This window comes from Apaloderma vittatum, unplaced genomic scaffold (genome assembly GCF_000703405.1).
Source record: "Apaloderma vittatum isolate BGI_N311 unplaced genomic scaffold, ASM70340v1 scaffold1337, whole genome shotgun sequence".
Classification (NCBI taxonomy): domain Eukaryota; kingdom Metazoa; phylum Chordata; class Aves; order Trogoniformes; family Trogonidae; genus Apaloderma; species Apaloderma vittatum.
Window position 1 is genome coordinate 1 of NW_009727637.1, and position 12,747 is coordinate 12,747.

Here is a 12,747-nt window from a genome sequence, read left to right on the forward strand (position 1 = left end):
CGCCGCCTTCTGCCTCTGCTCATTTTCTTACGCCCCTGGTGCTAAGCACGCTACCTGTAGGGATAGCAGCGTGTTGTTTACTTCTGTGTGCTGCGGCCGATCTTGCGGATGGCTTCGTTATGTTCCTCCCGGTTGTCATTTGGAGGCGACACGGATGCTGCTCCGGGAGTTTTCATTGCTTGTTCCCGGGGGTGGTGGCTCGGGGGACTCCCCGGATTCTCTCCTCTGCCCCGGCGCTAACCTGGGAACGGTGGTGTAGTTTTAATGGGTCGTGTACTGGAAATACCTAGAGTCTAAGTTTCACAGATCCTTGGAAATGGCAAAGGTAGCTTCATTTTTGTTACAGAAAGTGCTCAAACTAGAGAAGAGCGCAAAGTCGAATCACTTTTTCCTGGGTCTGAGGCTGCTTTAAACAGCAGCTGCGCTTTAGGGTCCAGACGCCACTCATTAATGTCTGTGGGGAGAGCACTCTGGAGGTTGCCTGGAAGTGGCGTTGGGATGGCAGACCTCTGGCAGTGTATTCTGGTAGCAGCTCTGTGTCTTTTGCTTTTGAAATCTCTGACCTTGTGGGCCGATTTTGGAAATGCTGTGGGCCCCTGGGCAGTGGCTCTTTGTGGGGAGTGGTCCTACAAGTTGATGTGTTCCCCCGTGGTACTGCGAAATAATCACAGTGTGGTTTCCTGAGAAATTACCAGCGTGCAGTTGCGTGATCTGACTCACAGCAATGACAGCCAAGGATTTGTTAAACCAGCAAAATAAAGACATAAATGACCAGACTTCTGTGGTGTTTGTGACTTGCATTGAGTGACGAAAAGGGCCTGGTAATGCTAATGCAAGTGAGAAGGTACAACAGCAATCTTGGGCATGGGAGCAGAACAAGGAAGTATGGATAAGGCAGATATTGTTTGTTTCTGGCAACAGAGATGTCACAGGTTAGGGCTGGGTCGGCCGCTAAATGCGGACAGACACTCTCCAATGCCCTCTTCTCCCCCACAAATGGAAAGGAGACTTACGGGTTATGAAAGGAAAACTAGAACAGCCTTAATGAAACAATAATGGAACTAATAGTGAAATGATAAAAATAAAGAACTGTATACAACTATATATAAGCCTGATATCAAACCCAGCTCCCCCCAATAGCAATCCCCACTGGTGCTGCAGAGCAGGAGGCACTGGGGAAGCCTCAGGCTCAGCCGCAGCGGGAGCTGGATACAGGGAGCTGGATTCAGGAACTCAGGATCCGGATCAAAAGCAGGAGGTCAGATGGAGTCCACACTGGACACTGGCCATTGCAGAAAAAGAAAGGGCAGAAACTCTCGTGATCACTCAATGTATACTAAATATGACGTATATGGGATGGAATACTCTTGTTGGTCACCTGTCCTGTCCGTTACCCCCCAGAGGTGCAACCTTTTACTTCCTTGTGACACCTCTTACTACCTGGCACCCCCAGCGTGGCACGCAGGAGCCAGCAGTGGCCTTGGGCACTGTAGGAATAACTATCAGCAAGAGCCTTTCTGCATCCCAGTCCCCGGCAGTAACTGTAAACATCAGGTGTTATCACTGCCAGCAGCGGGCACTGTCTGCAAAAACATGCTGCTAAGTTCAGAAAGTGCAGCCTTTTAGAAGAGACTGAGCTGAAAAGTAAAAATCACTAAACAGAATGGGGTATTTTAGCTAAAACCAAGACAAGGGATTAGAACCGTTTTGCTGCCTTGTGCGATGCCCTATTAAGTTGGACGTCTAGGCCTCCGTTCAAGTTGATGGGAGCAGGGAGCTTACAATTAAAGTGCTCAGAATTATCCTGCAAAGGATCCATGGACTATATAGCTAACTTGCATATTAGTTTAATAAATGCCTAGAGTTAGAAAGCAGGAATAGTGTCTTCAGTTTTGTCAAATGAAAAGGACCTTCTTAAACATCTAATTTAGATTGATAACTAATTTTCTAAGCATGTGACTTGTTCTTTCTCTCAGAAAGTAAACTGACTATGGGTAGATGTTGATTAATTAGTCTGAAAATATTCCAGCTATCCTTAAGTCCATACGCTCACCTTTGGCCTAGTGCATATGAGGAAGGCTTTTTTTTTTTATTTAATGAAACTCTAAAGAAATTACCTTGCCAGGTGACCAGGTCAGTGGTCTGTTACAACAGAATGAAGCTGCAGTGCATTAGTCTGATTTCAGTGGAGTTTTTCCTTGTTTTATAGTTGTCAGAAGAATCTAATCCTAACTGGAGTTTGTTGTTTATATGTTTGAATCCTTAGCTGGGCCAGGACTAGCTTTCTGACAGATACCTTAGTTGCCATCTAATGCTGCTTTGTGCCAATGGAGAACAGATTTTTTTTGCTTACTTTTAAGTTTCTTGGTCTAGGACCTTAGATTCCTTATCATTATTTGACTGTAACTTTTTCTAAAAAAAAATCCAAGGGTAGTCAGACTGTTATCACAGAAGATCTTTATGAATTATTCTGCTAGGTACTCAGAAGAGTACTAAGCAGCAACCAAATGCATCTTGACGAAATTTTAGAGCTAATTCCTATTAAATGCGTACATGCATAGTTATAGATTACAGAGGACGATAGTAGAAAGCACTTTGAGTTTACTCTTTTCTGCGTTATGCCAAAACCTTTTTCAGAATTATAGGAGATCTGCCTTCCACACCTGCTACCTCTACAGCCCAACCTTTTGGAAAGCAGTTTGAAAAAGCTGCTGCTATGGTGGCACAAAGTGGAGCATTACCTTGAACCTTTCTCCCTCTGTCCCCCTTGTGAAAGGTAAGTTGCTCCATTTTGCAATCCTATTTTGCTACTCTATTTGGAAAAGATTAGACTCTCTTTCTAAAAAGCAAAACCTTTCTCCAATATAATAATTAAAATTAACAAAGAGTTACATTCCTGTAAAGCAACTTAGATTAGTAAGCTTTTGAGATAATGTTAGTATTTCACTTCTCACTTCAGTGTACGCTGACTTCTTTTTTTGTTCAGTGAACTTTTGAATAAGGTTGCATTTGGTAGATGATTCCATGTTCTTTCTATCATTTGAGTGTCTTCCACAACTCAAGAAATACATCTTTCTCACAATATGAAACCTATTTATGATAAGTGATTGCTATTTTTTTTTCACATCAGTCATGATTAGCTGCTCTGAAATTAGGGGGACTTGTTTTGGTGCACTTGGTACTTCTTACAAAGTGTTGAAAGTTCATATCAAGGGACAGAGCTGACATTAAAGGTGATTTCTTGCTTGCTAATAGCTACTACTGTAATACTTTGTCCTGTGTTTGATCACTGGGAAAGTACTGGTAAAGTTGCTAAAATGTACATGATATATATATTTGCTGGTAGTCTTTAAGGGAAAAGAAAAAGAAAAATTGTATTGTTGAGGTTGATTATTTTTAATAATTGTCAAGTTGCATTACCGCAAAACATTGAAAAAAATTCCTAAATGAAAACAAAAAACAAAGCTGAAATAAAACCACCATCTTTATTGAAGTTGGTAAAAGATTTATCAGACCAATTTTTCATTTGCAGCTTCCATGTCACCCTCTTGGAGGTGAGGAGCACATGAACAACATTTGTAAGCACACAAAGGAAGTATGTGGCTAGTATGGAAAAAGGCAGTTTATGGAGGATTGTGCTTTGGGTGGAGTGGGAAAAGATTGCAAAGTAAAATTGACTACTACAGTTGGCAATCTTTGCCACTAGTTTGCATAAATACATTATTGTATCAAAATTCTCTGCAAAATTCCTTCTTGAAGACTTTAACCTGTCTTCAGGGGCAGTTACGCTGTGGTAAAGAGCCAGCATTTAAGACATTGAATGATCAGATGCTCTAGAGTCTAGAACCAAAACTACAGCTGCTCACCAGCCATGATTTCAAGCTGAGAATGGCTACAGGAGTGGTGACGACACAGCTTCTGCTCGGGTTGGTGAGGTCTCCCTTGTCGTTTAAAGAGCCCAGCCTGGAGAGCCATGGAGATCAGCCGAGTTCATGTTGCTGCAAGGATGTGCGCCGCATCTCTTTGAAGGATGTAATCCACAGTTGACAGGTGTAGACAGCTAAGATGAAAAGGGATCTATAAATGCCAAGTCATCATTTTTATTGATGTTGCATTTCCAATAGTGATTTTTGTATTAAAATAACTGAAAAAAAAATCATGTATTTTAAATTATTTTTATCTTTCAAAAGTAAATCAGATACTCTCTCCAGTAAGTATCCTCATCTGGGATCAGATTCTGCCAAAATTTCTCTCATAGTTCTTTCATGATGCAGTAGAGTATTTGGATAACTGTATTATAATAAAAACTCCTGTATCTTTCTATCTTTGCAAACTTACCTAGTTGTCATTACATCCGATTCTTATTATCGTGTGTGTTTCTGTGGGTGTGAGTATGCACAGCGACACATGCCCTCTTACATTTTTGAGAGAGAAAACGTTTGAAGTACCTAAAAAGACAAAAAGATTTACATAGTGGGAAGTCTGTGTGGGAGTAGGAAGACCATGAATTTAATAAGCCGTGGAGATTTTTTGTAGTATGTAATTAAAAATTATTATTGCTTTTGAAAGACAAAGACATTGGTCACATAATGTTATGCTTCTAGTTGTTGGGGGGGAATTTTTTTTTTTAACAAATACTTAATCTGCTGGACTGTACAGATATTTGCTGGGTCAGTGTTATAAAATTTTCATCTGAATGTTTATGTTTCTCTTTAATAGATACTCTGTTTATCCTTAGTAGGCTTTGTCTTTTACTTGGTTAAAAAGTACTTATTTGTTCATTTGCATAATTGTAAATGAATCTTATTTAGAAAAGCTGTAAGGAATGATTAATTTTTATTGCTGGATTTTTTTTCCAATAACGAACCTCATCAGAATACAGGCTACTGATTCTCCCCCGTCTCGTGCTCATTGTAGAGAAGACAGAGCTATTTTTAACATTTACACAGTGTAGATAGATGATTCTTCATTCTGTGTGGTTTGGAGCTGAATCTGTAGAGCCTTTCATAATCGTATTTTTTTTTTCCTTTTTTTTTTTTTTTACCGGTTTGTTTGGATTTGATCACTGTAGCTGATTCCACGCATTGATAATGAGGGCTTGGGTTGCCTGTTTCTCGGCATAAATTCACCTCAGACTTCTACTTTGACAGTGCTCTGTGTTTCGGTACACATGAAGATACAGAACTGAAATTGCTTTGCTTTCTTTACAAATGACTCAGTGTGTGCTCGTCCTTCCCTAAAATGTTGCCAGCGTGTGAAGGATTTTCAATGAGCAGTGCAATAAGCCGGCATCTGGGAAGGTTGGAGGCTGCACTGGTGTAGCAGCGTGCTGTCACACAGATGAGCAGGGCTGGAGCCAAGGCTCTGTAGCACCGTAGATCATATTGGTCACATACTGGAAGTTTTGTTTATGTAACTTGGTTGCTGTTTAAGCTGCTTAAATAGTATTGCCATAATGTGGAGTGGACTTCCCAGTAGAGGTGAGCCTGATTTTTATTATTAAACTTCACTGAATTGCTTTGTGGTACAATGTTAAGGAGTGGGTGCTTACGTGTTTGGCATTTTTTTACTGCGTGCATGCCATTTGTGTGTTAGTTATTCCAGTGGAAAGGGTAAAAAAAAGTGGCAAAGCATGTAATGCATATTTTTCTTCTCTTCTTATTTCAGTATTAAAAGTAACTCTAAATATGTGGCAAGCTCCCTTTCCTTGCTTGCTGTTTGCAGAGGGCATCTTTCCAGTAGGTGACTTCCTATGCATTTTAAATGTTTTTGGAACATGTCAGTGATGCTATATTATTGTTGTAGAAAGAAGCTAATTAGCAGTGTGACTACATACCTCTTACCAGAGCTTGCTTTCTGGTTTGTTAAATCTCAAATTATAGTTATAATGATATGTAAAACACCAGAGCTGTCAGATTCTTCAGTTAAACTAAGAAAGCAAAGAATGAAATAAATTGTATACTGGATTTGACATCTTGCGTATGTCTGTCATTGTTAATATTAAAAGTTATGACCTGTCATGCCCAGGATAGCTTCCAGTATTTCATTTGCACTGACAGCTTGCTTTGAGAAGAGTATAAAATTACTGTTGCTTCTTCCTATACAGTTAAATTTGAGATTTAGTGCAGTAAGTTTTATTTAAGGGAACAGATAGTGTGCTGAAGGTAGCCTGTGGAATTCTAGTAGTAAATCTTTAAGCTTGGAAGAAGCATTATTGTAAAGTGAATAGACTTTGAACCTCTGTGTTAAGAAAAGTTTTTTTTATTGAGAATTTCACCTATAGCAGAACACAAAAAATTAGTTCAGCTGAGTTACTTATTAAGCACTGCTATTCTAATATGTTTGGTTTGTGGTGTGATGATAACATTTGCATTTGCTGATAGTATTTTTTAATAAAAGAAGGAAAGATGCTGAAAAATATAATATTTATTAAAATGCTTTTCTTGCTTACTGTAGAAATGTCTATGCTTACTCTGTAAAGACTGCTGGATTTTTTCTGTTTTGTTTTGTTTTATGAGGAACTAGGACAGCTCATACATTTTCCTGCTAAATATATTTATGAGGCAGCTGTTTTATAGCTTTCAGCTCTAAAGTTATAGATAAGTGTGTATTTGTTTGACAGAAGATTCGAGAATTTCCATTTACTGCCGGTACATGTAAAGCTTGGCTAAGCAGACTGCATCAGGAGCACACACCATTTGTATTAGCCAATCTGTCTTTGCAAGTCCCAGGGCCACTATCTTGCTAGAAGCCACTGTGCGCTTTTGAAAGCATGAAATTAGTTTTATATTGAGCACATGGTTTCTCATTTAGCAGTTCTTTTTATGGTAATGGTCAATTTATGGTTCAGTGCCAGAACTTTGGTGTTCTGTCAAAGCTGATAGCTTCTGCTAAGGTGTTATTTGGAGATAAAAAAACAACAAACAAACAAAACCCAAACCGACACTCCCACACCCCCTGAAAAAACCAGCAAGAATGTGGTTTGTGATGGAGATCACAGGGAGTCCCTAATAAGGGAAAATTCTCCCCAGTGACCTGAACTACTTGTATTTCTGATAGCATTTTAGAATTATTTTCTTGCAGTCTTTCAGAAAACATTTGTAAGCATACGTTTGTCATTCACAACATAAAATTATTAAATCCGTTGTCACCTCCTTACACTTCATACAGAGTTTTATAATCACTTTGCAATAAGCTTTTTCTCTTTACATGGAAGATTATTTTCCCTCTGCTAATTTGCTCTGTGTGCTTACTTAATAATCAAGGACAAAATATTCTTGCAAAATTTATATAAAGCACCCTAAACATTCAGGAGAGATACTTTTAAGAAAGCAGCTTTAGATCATGTTATAAACGTTGTTCTTTCTTGGGAAATCTGTAGGAGTCAAAATAAATTGTTAGTAAATATCTTTGTAAAATCTGTTAATACTTTTTTTTTTTTTTAACCTGGGTTTCATTCTTGGAAGAGGGCATTCTAGCTCTGTCAGATTGCTAACCGTTCCCTCACTAGCAGCTGTCCCTAGTGAAAGATTAAGGTGGTTAACGTTGTGGACTGTGGAGCTTCGCTTGGTTGACTTTGTCCAGTTTACAATCTCTTTCATGTATTAAGTAATTTCAAATTGTGTTGCTTTTAATATAGGTTTCCATACCTCTGACTTGATCCTGCATTAAGCATTTATTTTTTTAATGGTACGATATTTGCTTCTTTGCTCAGTTCCGTCTACAGGAGGCAAAATTTGACAGTGCGTTCAGTGTGGAAGGTGTGGTGGGCTCTGGAACCGGTAACATTTCTTAAGTGCGGAGGAACCATCCTGGTCAGCTGCCTTCCTGGGAATGAAGAAGTTGGAGGCCATAGCTTCCAGAATTTGCTTAAGAGGCAAACTTAAGCTGGTGTACCAGTTTTTTATTATTCCATCCTAACGAAGGAGTAAGAGAGGTAGAAACTATGGAAACTACTGTTCTTTGTCAAAGATGCTTGGAAGGCATGGTAGAGTATCGCTTCACCAAAGCTCCTTTCCCAAAGCCATGTTGTTTCAATCATCCTCTAGTCACGAAATGATGCAGATGGACAGTTTGGTTTTGTACAGCTTAAAAAAAAACAAAAAAGATTGCCATTTTAGAACCTTTGAACAAATTTGCTTGCTATTTGTCAGTGTGTGTTTAAAGACCATCAGGCAGGAAACATTGTTACAAACATTTGGAAAACAATGTGTGACATGTCACTTCCACAACATACAAAACTTGTTCTATTTCTTTAAGTGCTTGAACTAGAATGCCTTTTCTTGTCCTTTTATTCTTTTTGGGATTCTTTTTTATCTGTTTTTTTATCACTATGAATACAAGCTTGTCACATTTCAAGCAGGCTAGTTCTTTGTTCCAAGATGTTGTTTGTGAGGTGCTTTCAGCTTCAAAGATGTTGTATCCTCTTCCATGTGTCTTGATTGTTGCATATTTCCCCTCCTGCTGTTTTCACATTTGTAGGTAAAGTGAGAAGCCAGAGCTGGTCCGTTTGTTACGCTGGACAAAACTACTTCTCTTTCTGGTAGGGAGCTCTGGTGTTTCAAAAGCCATTTCTATATCAGTTTGCCAATTACTACATAGCACCATAGTTTTTAATTTCTTCTTCTTTAGAAGATATCAGTGTTAATGTGTTTTGCAGTTTGAGAGTGTTTAGGGAATAGCAGCCTCACTACTGCAAGGTTACTCACAAGGAGAACAGGAGGAAGAAGAGGAAACTGTAACCTAAATGGAAAAAAAAAATTAGGGAAGTGGTATGGAGTTGTGAGCAATTCCAAGTCGATCACTTGACTTTGGGACTCAAATATAGCCAAGCTCTTTGTGGAAATCTTGATTTTTGCGGTTTTAATGAAGGTCATTGATGATTCCTGCCAGAGAAGCTGAGTAAACTGAGAACTGTTGTTCACTGGGGCAGGCCTGTTGAAGCCCTACTGCTGAAGCTGGAGTTTATGCATATTCTTCCCTGTCTGTAGGCTAGAGAGCCAGAGATGTTCTAGAGGTCTCACCCAGAATGTTCAGCCAAGAAATGGTGTGGGTTTTTTATATGCTTTCTGTTCTATTTTTTTTTTTAATTGAGGAAAGCAGGGTACTTTTTGATCTGTATGGGTGTAAGGAGAGAACTTTGTATTGACACCAGCAGTTAGGGCAGATGAAAGGCTAAATTTCTTAGCCTTCAGTAGGTCCAAGACATACTCTGAAAAAGTTTGTGATTGAGCAGCACACATGTTAGGAGGAAATGAGGTAGACTTTTTAATATTCTATGAATAGAGAAATATAGCTTCTTTAAGGACTGAGATTTTAAAATTCATGTGGTGTGTTACAGAAGCTACCTGAGGGAAAGAATGTGACTGTGAAACCTCAGTGGGCAACACGTTTCCTGGTAGGCAACTTGTGAAAGTGTCAAACTTTTGACTGGACAAGAACCTGTGGTATGATGTGTTTGGTGATACTGCTTGTCATGTGGTTGCTCTGGGTGGTGTATGAGATATGTGCTCAGATCACCTGTGTTCAGGTGATTAAAAGATGTTTCCCGGTCTGGGGACTTCTGAGGTTATTTTGGTGTGTTCATTTTCGGACTTTTTGTTTGGTTTTGTTAGCTGTTCACCTGGGTAATTTTAAACTTCTACTGAGCTACAAGAAAACACAGAGAGAGAGAGAGAGAGCAGGTCTCTAGTGTGCTGATTTCCCTATTGCTCTTCTCAAGCATTCTGCAATGACACAATTAGAAGTTGGAACATGTTGCTTGGTAATTTCTGACTTCCCCCCAGGGGCCTCCATTTTCTTTCTTTAGGACACTTCATAGTAGGCAGAGCAGAGAGAGGAAGGGGAGGGAAGAAATCTGAGAAGGAAATTCTTACAATTGTCTGTCTGCTCAAACTGAATTCAAAGTTTTCACATATGTGCAGCCTCCTCTTTCTCAGCCTAGGGTGTTTGCTATGATGACATCCTGAAATGTTTTATTTCATAATAGGTAGAATGAAAACATAGTTCTGGAACTGAGCATTTAAATGTGAACAGAAAAGGAAGCTTTTTTTAATCAGCAGGACACACTGAAATGGAACATGGAGAAAATAAAGAGGTGAGGAAGATTTCTAGGCTTTCGAGTGGCACATCTGGATAAAGAGTCATGGAAATCACTTCATCAAGAGAAAACAGGCTAGTTGGAAAGAACTGAAGGTTATTGTTAGGAATTGCAATTAGTGTATTGTGGCCAGCTTTGTTATTGGTAACACTGAAGCCTGATAGATATCTAGTAAGGTTCTGAATAGTAAAAATCCGTCCTCTATTAAGTAATCAGTGTAGCAACCTCTTTTGAAGGAAAATAAGGCATAAACTTTTCAGTCAGTTTGGCTAGTGAGCAGAGCACAGACGTTCAGGAAGACCAGAGCTGGAACACTAGAAGTTTATTTTCTGGAGATTAAATCATCATGAAAACATCCTCAGTGTTTTTTTTTATTGTAGACATGATTATAAAGAATGCTTATGTGAAAGTGGTGTAGTACCAGATTTCTTATTAATAAACTGTTGACAGAAACAAGGAAGAATCTGGCAGAAATAAGTAAAAATACTGCTATCACTTCTTCATTTTGTTTGTCCTTAACAAACAATTGCTCATTTTAATAATTTATCCTCTCTTCTTTGAGGGGAAAAATGTCTTTTTTCTTTCCTTCTTTCCCAAAACAAACAAATCAACTGACTAGGTTTTAGATATTACTTCAGATTACATTTGCTGCGAAAAAAAATATTTGAGTTGATGTTGTTTCCTTAATTGTATACTAACTCTGGAAGTTCTTGTTATTGCATGGTACCTATGTCATCAGTATCCTTCTGTAGGTAATGTTTCTCAACTTGGATAATCAATGAAGCTTGAAATCAAAATTAATAAAGTCACGATTTTTCAGCAGCCTATGAATTAACTTCATAATCTAGTTATATTTTGTAAGGAAATATTTGTCCATGAATATCTAGGCAACAAAGCTATTTACCTAAATATTTTTTAATTCCCCAATTTTAGAAGATTTTTGTTGCAAATGGTCAATGTTTGGTACTTAATTGTTTCACTAACAATTATTTAAGAGGCAGAAACCTGTTGCAATACTTAACAACCCTTTTGGTGAAGAAATTTTCTCTAATATCCTATCTAAACCTCCCCTGGCACCACTTGAGGTCATTACCTCTTGTCCTATTGCTTGTTAATTGGGAGAAGAAACCGCCCCCCACCTCGTGACAACCTCCTCTCAGGTAGTGATAAGGTCTCCTTTCAGCCTCTTTTCCTCCAGGCTGACACAGGCCAGGGTGCTGTTGGCCTTCTTGGCCACCTGGGCATACTACTGGCTCATGTTCAGCCGGCTGCCAAACAGCACCCCCAGGTCCTTTTCCACTGGGCAGCTTTCCAGATGCTCTTTGCCAAGCCTGTAGTGTTGCCTGGGGTTGTTGTGACCCAGAGGCAGGACCTGGAACTTGGCCTTGTTGACCCTCCTACAGTTGGCCTTGGCCCACTGATCCAGCCTGTTCAGATCTCTCTCTAGAGCCTTCCTACCCTCAAGCTGATCAACACTTCCACCCAAACTTGGTGTCATCTGCAAACTTACTGAGGGTGCACTTGATCCTCTCATGCAGATCCGTAATCAAGATATTAAACAGAACTGGCCCCAGTACTGAGCCCTGGGGAACATCACTTGTGACTGGCCGCCAAGTGGATTTAACTGCATTCACCACCACTGTTTGGGCCCGGCCATTCAGCCAGTTTCTCCAGGAGAATGCTGTGACAGATGGTGTCAAAGGATTTAACAGTTTTTACCCAAAACTATCATGTTGTTCACAACATAATATTTATTCATTGATCAAGTCCAAGTTTACTGGAGTCTTCTGAGAAATGAGACAAACCAGACTGTGCTGTTGCAAAAAGGATAAAAGCTGCTGCGGATTTCCATGCTCTGAAGGTGTTTTGCAACCTAAACATGTGGCTTCTCCTTACACTCTTTTTCATGCACATGCTCACTTGTTGGAAAGCTGTTAATGGGCTTGATGGTGAAGAGGGAGAGATTTGTGTTACAGCTTAAGTATGATGTACCAATTAGCTCAAGAAGTAAATTAAAATAAGAGGAAGGAATTTGCAAGAGGAGAAAGCTTTGCTGCATCCTGATGCATGAAATTAAATGACGACATGGCTGGAGTCAGGGTTTTCCAGTCTTTTCAGGTGCCAGCTAACCTCACATTTGCACTTTGTCTGAGACTTCAGTTATGTTAAGTGATTACATTTGTGTAAATGCTCACAGCTTGTTGGATGTGGTTCCTGAATATGAGTTTGAAGTGGAGCAGAAGAAAGTAAGACTTCTGGTCATTGAAAATAGCATCTTAAGAAAGGTTGCATTAAGTCAAGATGAAAAGTAACACATGATACTTTGGGAAATAGGCCTAAAGAAATACTACTTGAGGACATGCACACTGTGTTTTGATGGGGTGTTTTTTCAGTTTTTTTTTTAAATGTTTTTCTTTCACTTTTTGACTGCTAGTTTGACCAATTGTGGAGTTTCTCTGCATGCAGAAGGTGGACCTAATTTGAAGTGTGCTAGGTGTGGTTCTCTGCATCCCAGGGTTTTGCCCCATCACTGTACTTCGAAACTTGAAGTGCAGTTGATCATACTGGAAGAGGCAAATAACTGGACAGTGAATTCTGTGGTGTATTTTGGGATTTTTTTTGGCTTTTAAATTAAAACTTTTTATTTT